This window comes from Triticum dicoccoides, chromosome 5B, assembly GCF_002162155.2.
Source record: "Triticum dicoccoides isolate Atlit2015 ecotype Zavitan chromosome 5B, WEW_v2.0, whole genome shotgun sequence".
In the NCBI taxonomy this organism is placed as follows: Eukaryota; Viridiplantae; Streptophyta; class Magnoliopsida; order Poales; family Poaceae; genus Triticum; species Triticum dicoccoides.
The window spans coordinates 45,799,906-45,818,117 of NC_041389.1; positions in this window are offsets into that span (position 1 = coordinate 45,799,906).

Sequence of the window (18,212 nt, forward strand, 5' to 3'; positions counted from 1 at the left end):
AAATTTAGGGGGAGCTCTTGCTTATCACATACTTCTCAAAGCGACAATGTTTTTCACTCTTATTACTATTTGTCAAAGCTTTGATCTATATGTATTCATCAGTTACCAAAAAGGGGGAGATTGAAAGTGCAACTATCCCTAGGTGGTTTTGGTAATTCCTAACAACATATAGCTGATTGAGCTAACATCATTCCAAGATGAACATTTCAGGAAAAGCTCAATGAATGGCATGGCATGGATGAGGAAAGTGGATCCCTCAAAATACTAAGGATAAAAGGATTGGCTCAAGCACAAAATCTCAAGACTCTACATTTTATACTTTAGTGATCCAAGATCACATTGAGTCTATAGGAAAAGCCAATACTATCAAGGAGGCATGAGGTGTTGCTTAATGAGTTTCTTGCTCCACAGTGCTTAGTGATATGCTCAAAAACCATCAACTACTTTCTCATATCCACATATGACCCAAACCAAAAGTCAAACTCGGCCCACCAATTCTTTCTATCTGGCGCCACCGAGTTCAGATGTCATAGCCACTACCACAAACCCTAGGCAAATCGGTCTCACCGATAGGGATCTCGGTCTCACCGAGATGGGATTGTAATCTCTCTGTTTCCCTTCGTAACATTTTGGTACCACCGAGATGAGCGATCTGTCCCACCGAGATTGCAATGTAACCTCTCTGTTTCCTTTTCGTAACATTTTGGTCCCACCGAGTTTACCTGAGCAACTCTCTAGTTAGCTTATTACCAAAATTGGTCTCACCGAGTTTGTGTAATCAGTCTCACCAAGATTACGTTATGCCCTAACCCTAACCATATGGGTCCTACCGACTTGCATGTCGGTCCCACCGAAAATCCTAACGGTCACTAGGTTTACTAAATCGGTCTGACCGAGTTTGTTGGTTCGGTCCCACCGAGATTGGTAAATTGTGTGTAACGGTTAGATTTTGTGTGGAGGCTATATATACCCCTCCACCTCCTCTTCATTCGTGAAGAGAGCCATCAGAACGAACCTACACTTCCAACTTACCGTTTCTGAGAGAGAACCACCTACTCATGTGTTGAGGCCAAGATATTCCATTCCTACCATATGAATCTTGATCTCTAGCCTTCCCCAAGTTGCTTTCCACTCAAATCTTCTTTCCACCAAATCCAAATCCTGTGTGAGAGAGAGTTGAGTGTTGGGGAGACTATCATTTCAAGCACAAGAGCAAGGAGTTCATCATCAACACACCATTTGTTACTTCTTGGAGAGTGGTGTCTCCTAGATTGGGTAGGTGTCACTTGGGAGCCTCCGACAAGATTGTGGAGTTGAATCAAGGAGTTTGTAAGGGCAAGGAGATCGCCTACTTCGTGAAGATCTACCGCTAGTGAGGCAAGTCCTTTGTGGGCAACGACCATGGTGGGATAGACAAGGTTGCTTCTTCGTGGACCCTTCATGGGTGGAGCCCTCCGTGGACTCGTGCAACCGTTACCCTTCGTGGGTTTAAGTCTCCATCAATGTGGATGTACGATAGCACCAACTATCGGAACCACGACAAAAACATCCGTGTCTCCAATTGCGTTTGAATTCTCCAAACCCTTCCCCTTTACATTCTTACAAGTTGCATGCTTTACTTTCCGCTGCTCATATACTCTTTGCATGCTTGCTTGAATTGTGTGAAGATTGCTTGACTTGTGCTAAGATAGCTAAAATCTGCCAAAGACTAAAATTGGGAAAAGGATAAGTTTTTAATTGGTCAAGTAGTCTAATCACCCCCCCCTCTAGACATACTTCCGATCCTACACCTTGTCCCTCATACTTTTGATGCAGGTCTCGAGTCCGGTCAGCTCTATAGGTTCGCCCCAGTCCAGGCCCTTCTTCTCCCAAGAAGTGAGCCGCATGGGGATTCCAGATCGGAATTTGGGGGCCGCCACCCAATTGGCGTCGTGCGGCTCGGTGATGTAGAACCACCCTGATTGCCACCCCTTCACGGTCTCTACAAAGGAGCCGTCAAGCCATGTAACGTTAGGCATCTTGCCCACCATTTTGCCTCCGCACTCCGCCTGCTGGCCGCTAATGATCTTCGGCTTCACGCAACAGATTTTCAGCCATAGGCCGAAGTGGGGCCTGATGCAGAGGAAGGCCTCGCACATGACGATGAATGCCGAGATGTTGAGGATGAAATTTGGGGCTAGATCGTGGAAATCTAGCCCATAGTAATACATGAGCACGCAGACAAACGGGTGGAGTTGAAATCCTAGTCCGCGGATGAAATGAGGGAGGAATACTACTATCTCCCGAGACTTTGGGGTGGGGGTGATCTGTCCCTCCGCCGGTAGCCTGTGCGTGATGTTTTCAGCCAGGTATCTGGCCGGTCAAAGCTTGGTGATATCCTCCTCCGTGACGGAGGAGGCCATGCACTTGCCTCCCGCTCCGTACATGGTGCAAATGGTCTTACGGTGAAGGTGAGAACTTGGGCGCTAGGGCTCGAGAATGCGAGAATGGATGAGCAAAGGAGGAAGACGGTGTGGGTGAAAACGGGGATTCCTTATCCCTTTATAAAGACGGTGAAAGAATGTCTCCCCACTTGCCTCTTGAAATCTCTTATTTTCCAAGCGCCCCGGTTAATGGTGCTGGTTGGGTTACCCATACCCGTATTGATGAAGATCCCACGATAAGGGGACACGATCTTTGCTTTGACAAGACGTGCCCAAGAAACCGCCTCGCAATATGTGCGGTATCTGGTTATAAAGAAACCAGCTTGAATAAAAGTCGGGCCGTGGCGTGATGTCACGCTACGAAGAGCTGTCAGCAGATTAGATTCATGGATTAATCTTCTCTCTACGGTGGTATGTGAATTTTTTCTTGCATAGCCGGACACGGTCCTTGTGTTCGGAATTCATCTTGGAGTATTCAGAGATAGAACCCGCCTCGCAATGCCGAAGACAATCTATGCACCGGACTCATCATCATTGAAGCCTGGTTCAGGGGGTACTGAGGGAGTCCTGGATAAGGGGGTATCTGGACAGCCGGACTATGTACTTTGGCCGGACTGTTGGACTATGAAGATACAAGATTGAAGACTTTGTCCCGTGTCCGGATGGGCTCTCCTTGGCATGGAAGGCAAGCTTGGTGATTTGGATGATAGATCTCCTTCTCTGTAACCGACTCTATGTAACCCTAGCCATCTTCGGTGTCTATATAAACCGGAGGGTTTAGTCCGTAGGACACATAAACAATCATACCATAGGCTAGCTTCTAGGGTTTAGCCTCTCTAATCTCGTGGTAGATCAACTCTTGTAATACTCATATCATCAAGATCAATCAAGCAGGAAGTAGGGTATTACCTCCATCGAGAGGGCCCGAACCTGGGTAAACATCGTGTCCCCAGTCTCCTGTTACCATCAGCCTTAGACGCACAGTTTGAGACCCCCTACCCGAGATCCGCCAGTTTTGACACCGACATCGACCATGACCCCCCCCTCCGGGGCTGCACCATCAAGAAGAAGGACGAGATTGAGCGTGTTGCCAAGGCGAGCCACCCATTGCTGAATGCCTCGCTGATGAGCTGATCAATGCTGCCAAGGCTCATCCAACAACTAATCGCCAAGACAAGCTACTTTCATGAGCTGACCAGTCCCGCCGAGTGGTGCGGGTCGACCACGACCCCCCCTCTAGGGCTGCACCGTCAAGAAGAAGGACGAGATTGTGCGCACTGTCAAAGGCCCATCCAACGACTGGTGCCAAGGCAAACTGCTGACATGAACAACAAGACCATTGCTGAGTGACTTGCTGATGAGCTGATCAATGCTGCTTAAGGCTCATCCAACAGGTTGATTGCGGATTCCTCCTCGGAAGCTGCATCGAACATACAAAAACCAATCCGAGAGAAGAACCAATTTCACTCAAAGATAAACATAACATATTCCAAGATAAGACCAAAGTTTTCTAACCGCAGATTAAAGTACTCGGGTGTCAGGCCCGAAGGAGTTTTAACGATTACAAAATCACTCGGCATTCCGAGGCAAATGAGGGTGAAGCATACTGTTTTCCAGTCACTCGACGGGAGAAGGGCTGGCTAGATCACAGAAGCTGTCAAGGTCGATGCTGTCGGCAATACGAGTGGTTGCCTCAAGGAAGGTGTCCATGAAGGTCTGGAAGGAGTGCTTCTTAGTATTCACTACCTTGAGGGCCGCCAGCTTGTCTTCTTTAGCCTCTTTGCAGTGCACTCAAACCAATGACGAGGCAACATCAGCACCACAGCGAGCAGAAGACTTTTTCCACTCTTGCACTCGGCCAGCAATCTGATTGAGTCGAGTCATCAGCGACTCGAGGTCTTGAGAAAGTTCTGCCCGAGGACAGAGTTCGGCGTCTACTCGGGTCATTGCAGCCTTCAGCCGAGCCAGATAGGCAACAACGCCGTCCAAGCGTGATTCCAATCGCAGCAAGTTCATGCAATGGCATCTTTCATAGGACAATTGATAGGGTCAAGACCTGTCTCAACCCGCCCAGTTTCAGCTTCAAAGTCCTGACAAAGTTCTGTTCCATCACGAAAGACAATGAGTCGACAATATTACAACATACTTTGATCGACGACAATTAATCAGTCGAGTGACCATACCTTCAAGCTTCAGAACCAGTTTCGCAGCAAGTTGTCCCAGATAGGACTCTAACTTGTCTGTCTTGGCTCTAAGGCCTCCAACTTCAGTGGTCAGGTTCTCCTTGTCCTTATTCAGTTGCTCTACTTCTTGATTGGCTTCTGAGATGGCGGTCTTCAAGTTCGTGTTCTCCTCTTCCAACTTGCCGACTGAAGCCAGCTTATGTTCTGCAAGCGTCGTCTTCTCACGAGCTTCCTTCTGAGCAGTAGCAAGGTCCAGGTCCTTCTTCTCCAAAGCTTCCTTCATTCTCTCTAAAGAAACAACACTTTTTAGACGAGCCTGAAGTTGGCGGTTTTCACTACGCACATCTGCTTGTGTGAAGTCACTCGGTTGAAAGAGACTGAAAGAAAAAGCAGTGGAAGGTGCGAGCTACTAAGTAGACAAGACAGTCGAATGGTTACCTCCCATGATGGCCGTCTCTTGTTGAGCAGTCTTGAGGTTCTTCTTTGGGAGTTCAAGATCAAGTTCAACGCTGATATGCTTCTTCTTTAACTCGGAAAGTCGAGCTCCAAGATCACAAGACCTCTGCAGTCAGCAAGAGAGATATGTCAGTCGACAGAAATAAGAGACAATGACAGTGAAAAGTTACTCTAAGACTACTGCCGAATCAAATATTCAACAGTAGTCTCGGGGACTACACCCAGTGGGTGCAGTTAGCTTGCCCCCACTGGTTTAGATCAATACTCAGTAGGGTCTGCCCAGCGCGAGTCAAAAAAGAGAGAGAGAGAGAGAGAGAAGGTTTTAAGACCTAAGTCGACTGCCAGCAGTCGACCGTGGTCTCGGGGACTACACCCAGTGGGTGCACTCGATGTGCCCCCACTAATCCAGAGAGTTTACTAAGATTCAGCTCGAGTCGAGTGGAGTGGAAGATGTCCTAACCCCTAGACAAAGGCACACCCCAGTGGGTGATCTGATATAAAACAACATTCAAAAGTTCAGTTGGAGTTTGCTGACCTGAACATTGGTCTGAAGGGAAGTGCTTGCGTTGTAAGCCACCTGACTAGCCTCGTGCATCACCTTCACCTGCTCCATGACAAGGTTCACCTGGCAAAGAGCCTCCCTGGCGGCACTCGGCGAGTCGTCTGGGGTCTGATATGCGGCAAAGAGTGATGGCTCCAAGGCAGTCGAAGCAGTTACTGGGTCAGATGCGTGGGGTTGTACTAGAGCGGCAAGAGTCTGTGCAGTCAATCTCGACGGATGATCAGTCGTCCGCGTGTTGGCGCATGTGACGTTGGTCCGAACCGGTTCTCCGGAACGTAGGACCACCGCCTCAAGCGCCGGCGTCGACTGAGGGACTTGAACTTCAAGCATCCTCCTGCTTGAGCTCCCACTCCTCTTCCTCCTCTCCTGTAGAGGCGCTTCTTCTTCGTCGTCATCAGGGAGCACGACGATCTCTTGCGGAACTACAGAAAGGGAGAAATATTAGAAATTCAGCCGATTGACGACCCACTCGACTAAATGAAACCTGGTCGAACGGACTTACCAGCCCGAGAGGTGGCCTCCTCGTCTCCTGGTGCCTTGTCGATGTCCAGCTAGAAAGACATATGATCCAGTTGGTCAGAACAGAAATTCCAGTCGGTCTGCATAAACACAAGTGAGATACTCACCCCGAAGCGACATGGATGTCCATCTTGATCCGCGGCGAAGTTTTCCGAGCCTTAGGAGGAGCAACCTTGGGCTACTTGGCGACCTTCTCCGTTGGCTCCGGAGTTGACGTCCGAGTGCGCTTCTAAGCGTGGCTACTCTGAGCCACGTTCTTCCCGCGCCCGCCTGCCAGGTCATGTTGCTGCTTGGATCGGCGCCCGAAATGCGGCGGCGAGTCGACTTATTCCTCGTTGTCTGACTCCTCGCTCTCCTCCTCCTCCTCTTCGTCCGAAGACTGCCAGTCACCACTCTCTTCTGCGCTGGCCTCTCCCTCCCGGCCCTGCTCCAGAGCTTGTTCACCATTGGGCATCGAATACAGCTCAGTGAAAACCTACAAGACAAAAGTCGAGTAAAAGTCGGTCGACATCAAGTACAGTCGGAACATATACGCCAGGCAGTCGGAATAAAGAGCATACCTTGTCGGGTGGATTGTCGTCTCTGAAGGGGATGACTCGTATGGATTCTCTGGGGTTGTCCTAATTGCCTGTGATACTCTTCAACCACATAGCCACGGTCTTGGACGACACTTCCTCTGGATGGACCCGAGCGGTGTCTTCAGGTCCGGAGTACAACAACATAGGATGGTCACGAGCCTAAAGAGCCTGGATGCGCTGACTGAGGAACACTTCCAGCAGATCCAGGTCGGTGACACCCTCATTAATAAGTTGGACCACTTTCTCCACCAACATCTTCGTCTCCACGTTCTCAGCAGCAGTCACTTTCAGTGGAGAAGGAGTCTGAACACGGTCGAATGTGAAGTGGGGAAGGCCAGTCGACTGACCTGGAGCTGCAACATCCTGGCAGTAGAACCAGGTCGACTGCCAGCCTCTAACCGATTCAGGAAGAGTCATAGCAAGGAAAGAACTCCTATGCCTCTTCTAAATACCTAAACCCCCACACATTTGGATGACATGGGTCTTTGAGTCACTCGTTTTTGCTTTCTTGACCGACTGGGATCGGATGGTGAAGATGTGTTTGAAAAGACCCCAGTGCGGTCGACACCCCAAAAAGTTTTCGCACATCGACACGAACGCGGCCAGATACGTCATGGTGTTGGGAGAAAAATGGTGGAGTTGAGCACCGAAGAAATTCAGGAATCCCCAGAAGAAGGGGTGTGGAGGGAGCGAAAAACCCCGGTCGACGTGGGTGGCGAGCAGTACGCACTCACCCGGTCGAGGCTGCAACTCCATCTCCCCCTTGGGCAGCCTTGCCGCCCTCTTGGCGATCAGTCCAGACTCCGCCAGCTCGTCCAGATCTTCTTGCCGGAGCGAAGACCGGATCCAATCGCCCTGGATCTAGCCCGGCGGCAGCCCCGCGCGTGATGACGACCCGCGGTTCTGCTTCTTGCCTTTCTCCACCCCCGTCGCCTTCTTTGCACGCTCCAGTGCCGCCGTCTTGTCCTTCACCATGGCGGCGGAGCAGCAATGTCGAGAGCAGAAGTGCTCGGTGCGGTGGAGAAGCGGAGGAACAAGAAAGAGAAACAGGCGTGCACAGTGTAGACGCCTCGGCCCCGTCGCCTTATAAAGGGTTGCTTCCGAGTGGCTGACGCGTGGGACCAGGCGATCCTGTCAAATCCAGCAACAATCACGCGCAACGTACGTGGCGAAAAAGGTGGCGTGGAAATCGAGGCATCACTATTTATCTGCTCCGCCTACTTCGGCTCTCTCCGTCCCGCGCGCTTCCCCGAAATTTTGTATCCCGTGAAATCCGGGATACGCTGCAACAAATCGCGCCAAAGATTTTGCACTCTAATACATCACTCGGTAGATGATGCTATAAGTTAAGTCAACAAATCTCTGAAGGGATCAAGGCGACTGAATCGACACTGAAGTACCAACATGAGTTTTCCATCTTGCAGAAAACGCTCGCGAGGTGCAAAGTTCAGAATAAGTTTAACTTCAACCTACTTTCCACTCGAACCTTAATCCATTCGGGGGCTACTGATGAGGATACAGACCTGGGGTAGGTCATAGGCCTGACCTATACGTCCTACGCAAGGCCACTACCCTGGAAGGTAAGAAGTCCAAGGAGCAAGAAGGGACGCCCATCCAAAGATGTCGAGTGCAATTCACTCGATAGTCATATCACTCAGGCGACCCCTACCTATTGCCGCTCGACCACTCAACGAGTCACTCGACCTACCAAAGATCAAGAGTCACTCAGCATTGCAATGGTCAAGCGTTCACTCCGTAGTCTTTCAAGTCATAAATAACACTTAAGGCTGGCGTTACCAGTAACGCCCCTACTTTATGTACATTAAGCCCCTTGTAATGAAGGGCGTCTGGGGTCCTGGCGTACTCTATATAAGCCACCCCCCTCCTCTGGGACAAGGGTTCGCATCCCCTGTAACATCACACACATATAATCCAATCGACCGCCTCCGGGCACCGAGACGTAGGGCTATTACTTCCTCCGAGAAGGGCCTGAACTCGTAAACCCCGTGTGTACACCTTCACCATAGCTGAGATCTTGCCTCTCCATACCTACCCCCCTTTCTACTGTCAGTCTTAGAACCACGACAGGCGCCGCGTCCGTGTTTCCTTAAGCCGGCTTGACCATGGAGCAGATGCACTTCAATGCCGCCATGACGGAGGAGCTGCCGACACCAGCGCCTATGTCTGCATTTTGGTAGGCGTAGGAGGAGCAACGACACAACCTATTTGAGGGAGTCCTGGACTAGGGGGTGTCCGGATAGCCGAACTATCATCATCAGCCGGACTCCAAGACTATGAAGATACAAGATTGAAGACTTCGTTACGTGTCTGGATGGGACTTTCCTTGGCGTGGAGGGCAAGCTTGGCGATACGGATATGTAGATCTCCTACCATTGTAACCGACACTCTGTAACCCTAGCCCTCTCCGGTGTCTATATAAACCGGATGGCTTCAGTCCGTAGGACAAACAACAATCATACCATAGGCTAGCTTCTAGGGTTTAGCCTCCTTGATCTCGTGGTAGATCTACTCTTATAACACACATCATCAATATTAATCAAGCAGGACGTAGGGTTTTATCTCCATCAAGAGGGCCCGAACTTGGGTAAAACATCGTGTCCCTTGTCTCCTGTTACCATCTGCCTAGACGCACAGTTCGGGACCCCCTACCCGAGATCCGCCGGTTTTGACACCGACATTAGTGCTTTCATTGAGAGTTCCTCTGTGCCGTCGCAATCAGGAAGGATGCCTTTTCCCGTCTTTAAAGACGGCGCCATCGTCAAGGGAGCTTTGGCCGCCGGCCAAACCAACCGGCTAGGTGGTTTTCTTATGACCGCCTGTTCGGCCACCGCCCCGACGATGACCTCTCAGGTCATCAAAAGCGATCTTCACGTCAGATCGGAATTCACCGAGCAGCTAGATCCGATTGAGCTCTCCTCCGTAAACGAGCTCTTGGATCGCATCGCCGCCCTGGGAGTCGCTACAGACTACGATCAGATTGGTCTTAAAACCGATCTGAGAGAAATTAACTCTCCCCAGGCTACCCACCACGTTGTTGTGGTAAAGGAACAATGCGGCGACTCTTCTTCTATGTTAAAATCCAGCTATGTCCGGATTCCCGATCCCTCCATGCCGGATTCCCGCGGAGGGACGGACGTCAATCAAATACTGAACCTAAAGTCAGGCATCGGACCAGATTTGTCGGAAAACATCCAACAAACCAAGCTTCCAAATCCGGAAACTTCTTGGCCTTTGAGCCTCAGATCTGGCGGGGTTCCGAATTTAATTCCACCCACCCACCCAAACATAAGCGATCTATCATAAATACGGCAAGAGCCCGATGAAACAGTACATCATTACTGGGCCAGATTCCTCCTGGTTATGAACAGGATAAAGGACTGCCGTGAAGAAAGCGCGATTTCAATTTTCTGCAACAATTGCACGGACAAGGGAATCATGAACGCCATAAGTCGTCGCGAAGTTACACACTTCGTCGACCTAGCGACCATTGTACAAAAATACTGTGCGATGGAGAGTGCCTGAAAAACCAAAACTAGGTTTTGGGACAATCCGGCCCTGAATAGAAACCCAGTCCGAAATAAAAGGGTGTGTCATACTCAAGCACCTGGGTTAAAAACCAAAAGGCAAAACCCCCCTAAAGGGCACGGAACCGTACTGGAGGGATGGCTCAACGGACCTTGCAAAATCCATAGTGCAGAGGGTGCCACTCGAACACATAGCCTTCGAGCATGTCGGATACTACGGCAGGTGGCCAAAAGTGGCGAAGGCTTTCTAGCCCCGGGCAACCAGCCCAGCAGTACCAGTATGGTATTAACAGTCTTCGAGACTTTCGCATCGAATAACATGCGAAAACGAACAATCCGCAGCCTCGCCGAAGTCTACCAAGTAGCAACAACAAATCCATGGAGCGACACGGCCATCACCTTCAACGCCAGCGATGAGCCTAAATTCCGAACAGCTCGAGCACCAGCCGCATTGGTCCTCAGTCCGATAGTGGACGGCTTTCGTCTTACCAAGGTACTCATGGATGGCGGCAGCGGATTAAACCTCATCTACGAGGAAACCCTTCAAAAAATGGAAATTGACTGGAGCCGCAGTGAGCGAAGCAGCACAACCTTCAGGGGAATAATCCCTAGTCGAGAAGTACGCTGCACAGGAAAAATCACACTAGACGTAGTGTTCGGCTCGTCGGATAATTACAGGTCTGAAGAGGTCACGTTCCAAGTGGCCCCATTCGGCAGCGGATATCACGCCTTGTTAGGGCGAGAGGCATTCAAAATCTTCCAAGCTATACCCCATTACGGGTACATGAAGCTCAAAATGCCCGGGCCCAATGGAATGATCACTCTCGCCAGTGATCCAGATATAGCACTCCGCGCTAAAAATAAGACAGCCGCACTGGCCCTAGAGGCATTATCCGAAGCCCTAGCGGCAAAGGAACTCACTACGCTGCGCTCCACGGTGGATAGGGATGATGTGATACTTGCTAAGAGGTCCAAGTCTACCTCCTTTAAACCAGCGGACGAAGTAGTCAAATTCCAGGTCCATCCAACGGACCCCACAAAGACGGCCTCCATCGGGGCACAATTGAATCCTGATGTAGAAGCCGCACTACGAGAATTCCTTCGGGAAAATTGGGACATTTTCGCCTGGCACCCTTCAGATATGCCAGGAATCCCACGCAGGCTGGCAGAACACAGCCTAAACATCCTAAAAGGATTCAAGCCAGTCAAACAGGCTCTTCGGCGATTTTCCGAACCCAAACGACAGGCAATGGGAGAGGAGCTAGCCAAACTCTTAGAAGCCGGATTCATCAAAGATATAAAACATCCGGACTGGCTAGCCAACCTGGTAATGGTACCAAAAAAGGACAAATCCTGGCGCCTTTGTGTCGATTTCAAAGACCTTAACAAGGCATGTCCAAAGGACCCTTTCCCTCTCCCTCGCATCGACCAAATCATCGATGCTACCGCAGGGCACGATTCATTGTGCTTCCTCGACACATACTACCGATACCATCAAATCAAGATGGCGGAAAAAGACCAGGCCGCAACGGCATTTATTACTCCATACGGACCATTCTGCTTCAACAAAATGCCCTTCGGACTCAAAAACGCCGGTGCAACATATCAGCACATGATTCAGACATGTATGGCCACCCAGATAGGCAAAACAGTAGAGGCATACATAGACGATGTGGTCGTCAAGATCAAACATGTCGAAACTCTAGTAGACGACTTGAGGGTGACATTCGACAACCTCCGAGCATATGACATTAAGCTCAACCCGGAAAAATGTGTTTTCGGCGTACCAGCCGAAAAGCTCTTGGGCTTCATTGTATCCGGTAGAGGAATTGAAGCAAACCCAGCCAAGATCCGAGCTCTGTCACAATTGGATATCACAAAAGACCTCAAGCAAATACAAAAACTAACTGGATGCGTGGCGGCCCTAAGGACGGATGCTGCCACGGCCGGACTCGAAGAAATTAAGGCCGTATTGGCAACAAATCCGGTCCTGGCCGCGCCCAACCTGGGTGAACCGATGTTATTATATATCGCAGCAACACATCAAGTTGTCAGCGCGGTACTCGTCGTCGAACGAGAAACAGAAGGGCACAAATTCCCTCTTCAAAAACCAGTGTACTACGTATCCACTGTCTTAACTCCATGCAAGTCTCGGTACCCACACTATCAAAAGATAGCGTATGCGGTGTTCATGGCATCCCAGAAGCTGCGACACTACTTTAAAGAGTGTTCCATAACGGTGGCCTCCGAAGTACCTCTCAATGACATTATAAACAATCGCGATGTGACGGGCAGGATTGCAAAATGGGCCATTGAGCTCTTACCATTTGACATAACCTACAAACCACGGCGAGCTATCAAGTTGCAAGTTCTGGCCGACTTCATCGCCGAATGGACCGAAGCCGAACTCCCTAAAGAGTACGGCGCATACTTCAATTGGATCATGCATTTCGACGGCTCCAAAATGTTGGCTGGCTTGGGGGCTGGCGTCGTCTTCACGTCCCCAACCGGAGACACAGTCCAATACGTGCTTCAAATAATGTACACGGACTCCAACAATGCAGCCGAATACGAGGCCCTTCTACATGGCCTCTGGATGGCAATCTCCATGGGTATTCAACGCAGAGAGGTGCGCGGGGATTCAAACCTCGCAATATCCCAAGTAAATGGAGACTTTGATGCCAAGGATCCGAAAATGGCAGCCTACCGTAACGCCGTCCTAAAAATGTCAACCCGGTTCGAAGGACTCGAATTCCACCATGTAGCCCAGGAAAATAACCAGGCAGCAGACGTGTTGGCACGCATCGGCGCGAAATGCGACGCCGTCCCTCCAAACATCTTCCTGGAGCGGCTCTTTAAGCCATCCGTATTATGGGAAGAGGAGTCCGGAAATAACAATCCGGAACCAACTGCATCACCTAACACAGAACATTCTGACACAATCGGTGGCTCAGCCAATGAAATAACAGATTCAGCCCATGAAATACTGGCAATAATTGCCCCATGGACAGAACCATTCCTAGCCTACTTAATCAGGCAGGAACTTCCCGAAGACCAAAATGAGGCCCGCTGCATAGTTCGGCGATCTAAAGCCTACAAGGTCCATGAGGGAGAACTTTATAAGAAAAGCACGACCGGAGTCCTTCAAAGGTGTATCTCCAAAGAGGAAGGGCGAAATCTCCTGGCTGAAATTCACGCTGGACTCAGTGGGCACCACGCCGCCGCCCGGGCCCTTGTAGGCAAGGCCTTCCGTACAGGATTTTATTGGCCGACCGCCCGGGCAGATGCTCAGGACTTAGTCCAATGATGCGTCGGTTGCTAGCTCTTTGCTAATCAGAGCCACATGCCACCCACCGCCCTCAAAACTATACCCATCACTTGGCCGTTCGCGGTCTGGGGGCTTGACATGGTTGGACCCCTTAAAGGGGGAACCCACAAGCACAAATACTTATTGGTCATGGTGGATAAATTCACCAAATGGATAGAGGCCAAGCCGGTTAAAACAGCAGAATCCAGACCTGTGATAGACTTCATATCCGGGGTAGTACACTGATTTGGCGTCCCCCACAACATCATCATTGATAACGACACGAATTTCACGGCTGGCGAGGTGAAACTCTGGTGCAAAAACATGGGCATCAAGCTCGACTACGCTTCAGTCTACCACCCTCAAACTAACGGTCAAGTGGAACGAGCAAATGGTCTAATCATGAGCGGCATCAAACCCAGATTAGTGCGGTCCCTCATGGAATCTAACACGCACTGGGTAGAGGAGCTCGACTCCGTCCTCTGGGGGCTGCGGACCACGCCAAACCGCACAACCGGATTCACACCATTTTTTATGGTATACGGCGCTGAGGCAGTTTTGCCCTGCGATATAATTCATGACTCACCTCGCGTGCGCATGTACGAGGAAAGAGAAGCTGAGTTGGATCGGCAGGACAGTTTGGACGCTTTAGAGGAGGAGCGCAACGTGGCAAAATCCCGTTCCACATTCTATCAGCAGCAGGCTCGAAGATATCAAACCAGAGAAGTACGGGCCAAAACTTACAATGTTGGCGAGCTAGTTCTACGCCTGCCGGATAAGAAAAAGGACAAACTTAAGCCCAAATGGGAAGGTCCCTTCATCATCAACCAAGTCCTTACCGGCGGTGCATACCGTCTACGTAACGCATCTGACAACAGACTCGAGCCAAACCCATGGAATGCAACCCGTCTCCGAAGATTTTACGCCTAGCGCCGGACTCAGGCTTCGTCTCCTTCCTCCGTCCGCCTTTCATATTTTTTCGCTGTCTTTGTTTCCCCCCCCCTTTTTTCCTCCCCCTTTCAGTACAAGCCTCTTTAGGTCTGATCTGCGCTTTGTTCGCACTCACTCGATGTGCTACTCACACTCGTTATACCTGGGGGCTTCTTTAACAGAAGCTTATTTATATGGGCTTCATGCCCAACACATGTGTCACACTTTCGCATGTGCCTTTTGATCACCATTATATGCATCGATATGACTTAAGTTTTGGCCAAGGCGGGTTGCCTGGCTCCTGTGCTTACCCCTACGTTCCCGATTGTTCGGCTAGGAGGTAAAGGGAGCACCTCTGCGATTGTTACTGCCGGGTCAGCCGGATGTGTACCTCAGACTGGGTGAAGCCGAAGGCTAGCGTTCTTAAGGGAATATTCGGTCGGTGACCTGAAAGATGATTTATTACTTACTTATTTATCTGCCCCCAAATGCTTTTTCTGCTATTTTCGCAGTCCGGACATGCACTTTAGGGCATGCCTCCCAGGGAAAGGAACCCTTAACGGAACTATTCTCCCTGGAAGATGTTTCTTACTAACCATGTAATATAACATAGCTAGTTGGGCACTTGTCTGATAAAGCAATTATGACCCCTACGCCTTGTCTCCATGCACGCCCCGGTTCTTTTATAACCATAAGGGTATTAGGACACACTCTGGACTGTTGGGTCCCGAGATTGAAGCGAAAAGGTCCGCAAAGACAAACGATCTACAATCCGGCTAGAAGGCATTCTATATGTCATTTTAAAATTACATCATCAAGATGACTGATTGTACTCCTCTTCAATCCCATCTAACAGGCTGTCTAATTTACAGTCCTGTTGGGAATACTTCGCGGCCAACTCTACTTGGCCGTACATCAAGCTCACAGGGATCTCCTTCCCATCGAGCCCCACAGGTGCGACCTTGGCCATGTGGTTTGGGTCAGCCTTCGGGTACCGCGTCTTCACCATGGCCCAGGCCTCCCTGGCGCCTTGACGGCAGGCCGATATCTTCCACAGATGGAGACGTCGACGTACTCCCTGAAGCTTCTCAGCAAGCCCTCCAAGGCCCTCAGGTAGAGAGACGGAAGGCCATAAGGCCTGGACGACGCCGCTCATCGCCTGCCAAACACGTTCGTGTAGTTGCAGCAGCTCGGGAAGAGGGTCTCCCGTGGAACCAGGCATCTCCTCCGCCGGACGACCCGTGAGCACACCTATAGACATATTTCTGTCAATCGACTTCCTCGTCGAACTCTTCTTTTCAAAACAGTTTGCTCAAGCACTTACTATAAATGCCGCGACGAAGCCGCCGATTCTCCTTTACGGAGTTAGACAGCTGGAACCGAACATCTTTTAGTTCTTCGCCCAGCTGGGTGTTGGCATCTTGGAGTTTGTTCCTCTCCTGCTGCACCCTCATAAGAACCCTCTCGTCGGCCTTCAACTGGCGCAGCAGCTGTTGCTTGTCTGGATCTAGTCCAGCACCCTCTGCAATAGTATTGTCAGACTATACACACACGCCGCACTTCATAAACTACTTATTTTTTCAAAATATGAATTACCAGAGGGGGTCTCCGTGGCTCTCCCGGCAGCGGCTAGTGCGGCCTCAAGTTGGGCCTTGCATTCTTGAAGCTCCTGGGACAGGTGGGTTTTCTTCTCGGTAAGATCCTGCATTACAAATGATCCTTAAATCAGTTAGTTTAACTATTTTAAGTCTCGGGGGCTACTGGCATATATAACTATTAAAATTCCTCACCCGTATGTCTTTTACATACTGCTCCGTGGCTCTGGTTAAACCATCTTGAGCAGCACGGAGGTGCGCGTCTCCCACATTAAAGGCATTCAACGCCTCTGGGGAGAAACACGCGTCACGAAGAACTATCCGACGGCGCCTGTGATTCATGGCGCTCTCCATCTCAGACCTGGTGGCGGACAACCTGTCGGCATCCTCCGTTGGAGGAGCATCCGGCCCGCGCCTTGCGCTTGCCTCCCCCTTTGGACCAGGCGTTCGAGCCTGGCTGGCGGAGGCTTGGTTGGCACCCTCTCCGGACTCAGTTCAGCGAGCGCTCTTTCTCCTGGAAGAATCATGAGCATTAATATACCTCCCAGGAGTCTTTCCCTTAAAAGACAATGGCGCACCATACCTTTGCGGCGGCGTTTCGATTCGCGCCACACTCCTCTTCCGCCTGCTAGGCCGCACTGACCTCGTTTGGTTAGTCGAAGCGGGCTCGACTTCCCGCTGTAAAGGCACCTCCTGCGAAGCACCATTGGTACACGGTGGTCAGGAATAAGCATTAAAAAAGTAATGGTGTGAGGACTTCGGTCGTACTCACCTGGGAAGCCGGACATAAACCGGGCTAGTCAGCCGTAATGGCGACTAAAGCATTGTCTATGCTGAGCTGGTGGAACACCCCGTCAATCAAATCCACCTTTATGTCCGGATCCTCTTCGGAGGCTGGATCAAGGGATCTTCCCGGATCCTCGGGTTGTGGAGTTGGGCTTTTTATGCCCTCCACATCCCGGCGCAGTTCCTGCATCAAAATCATAAAGTAAGACACTTATCTTTGAAAGCACGGATCATGTATATAAGCGTCCGCTTACCCAGCTCCGAGGGTTATTCATGGAGAATCCATTCAATGGATTCGTGCGGAGGAATTCCTCCTTCTCCCCCTTGTACAAGCCGGACAGGATCTTCATCAGATCGGTGGCCGATCCCGGCCCTGTGCGGCCATGATGGGTGGCGTCATTCTCCCCGTTGAAGTCCCACATGGGGTGACCCCTATATTGGAGCGGTTTCACCCCTCGCATAATGCATGTGGCCATGACTCCAATCATGGTTAATTCGGAATGGGCCAGTAATCGTATCCGGCCCATCAGATAGTGGACGCTCCTGTCATCTTCCTGTTGAGGGCTCCGTGGGCGCCAACTCAGGCGTTTCTTCAGAGGAGCGTTGCTAAACTCCGGGAGGCCGATCCGAACTGGATCCGGCAGCGGGGCGTCTTCCATATAAAACCACTCCGAAGGCCAGTCTTCGGACGCCTTCTTCGGGATTCCGGATAGATATCCGGTCCCGGCGATGCGCCATATTTCGGCTCCGCCCACTTGATATATCGACCCCTCGTAAGAACGGGGTACGAGGCAAAACAGCCTCTTCCACAGCGCAAAATGGGGCTCGATGCCCAAGAATAGATCGCAAAGAGCTACAAAGCCCGCGATGTGCAAAATGGAGGCGGGCGTGAGGTGGTGAAGTTGGAGTCCATAAAACTCCAGGAGCCCCCGGAGAAACGGATGTATAGGAAATCTGAGTCCCCTTATTAAGTAGGGGACGAAGCATACCCGCTCTCCTTTGGAGGGATTGGGGACGCTCTCCGCCTGCTTCCCACCCTTGTAGGTGGCCAGTCCGGCTCGAACCGGAACCATAAAGGCCGGGGGAAGGTATCCCTCTGCTTGGAGCGTCACTAACTCACTATGCGGGACTGAGCATCTCCTCCAATCTCCTGGCTAAGGACTGGGGGCGCGAGAAGAGGAGCCGCGTCGACTGTCCATGTTGGAATGGATTTTTTGTCAGATGCGCCTCGATGAGTACTTGCGGAAGGAGGATGGTGTGATTTGGATCTGGATCCTCGCCTCTCTTATACGCAGCTTATTCGCGCAGCTAGGGGTAAAACGTAAGAA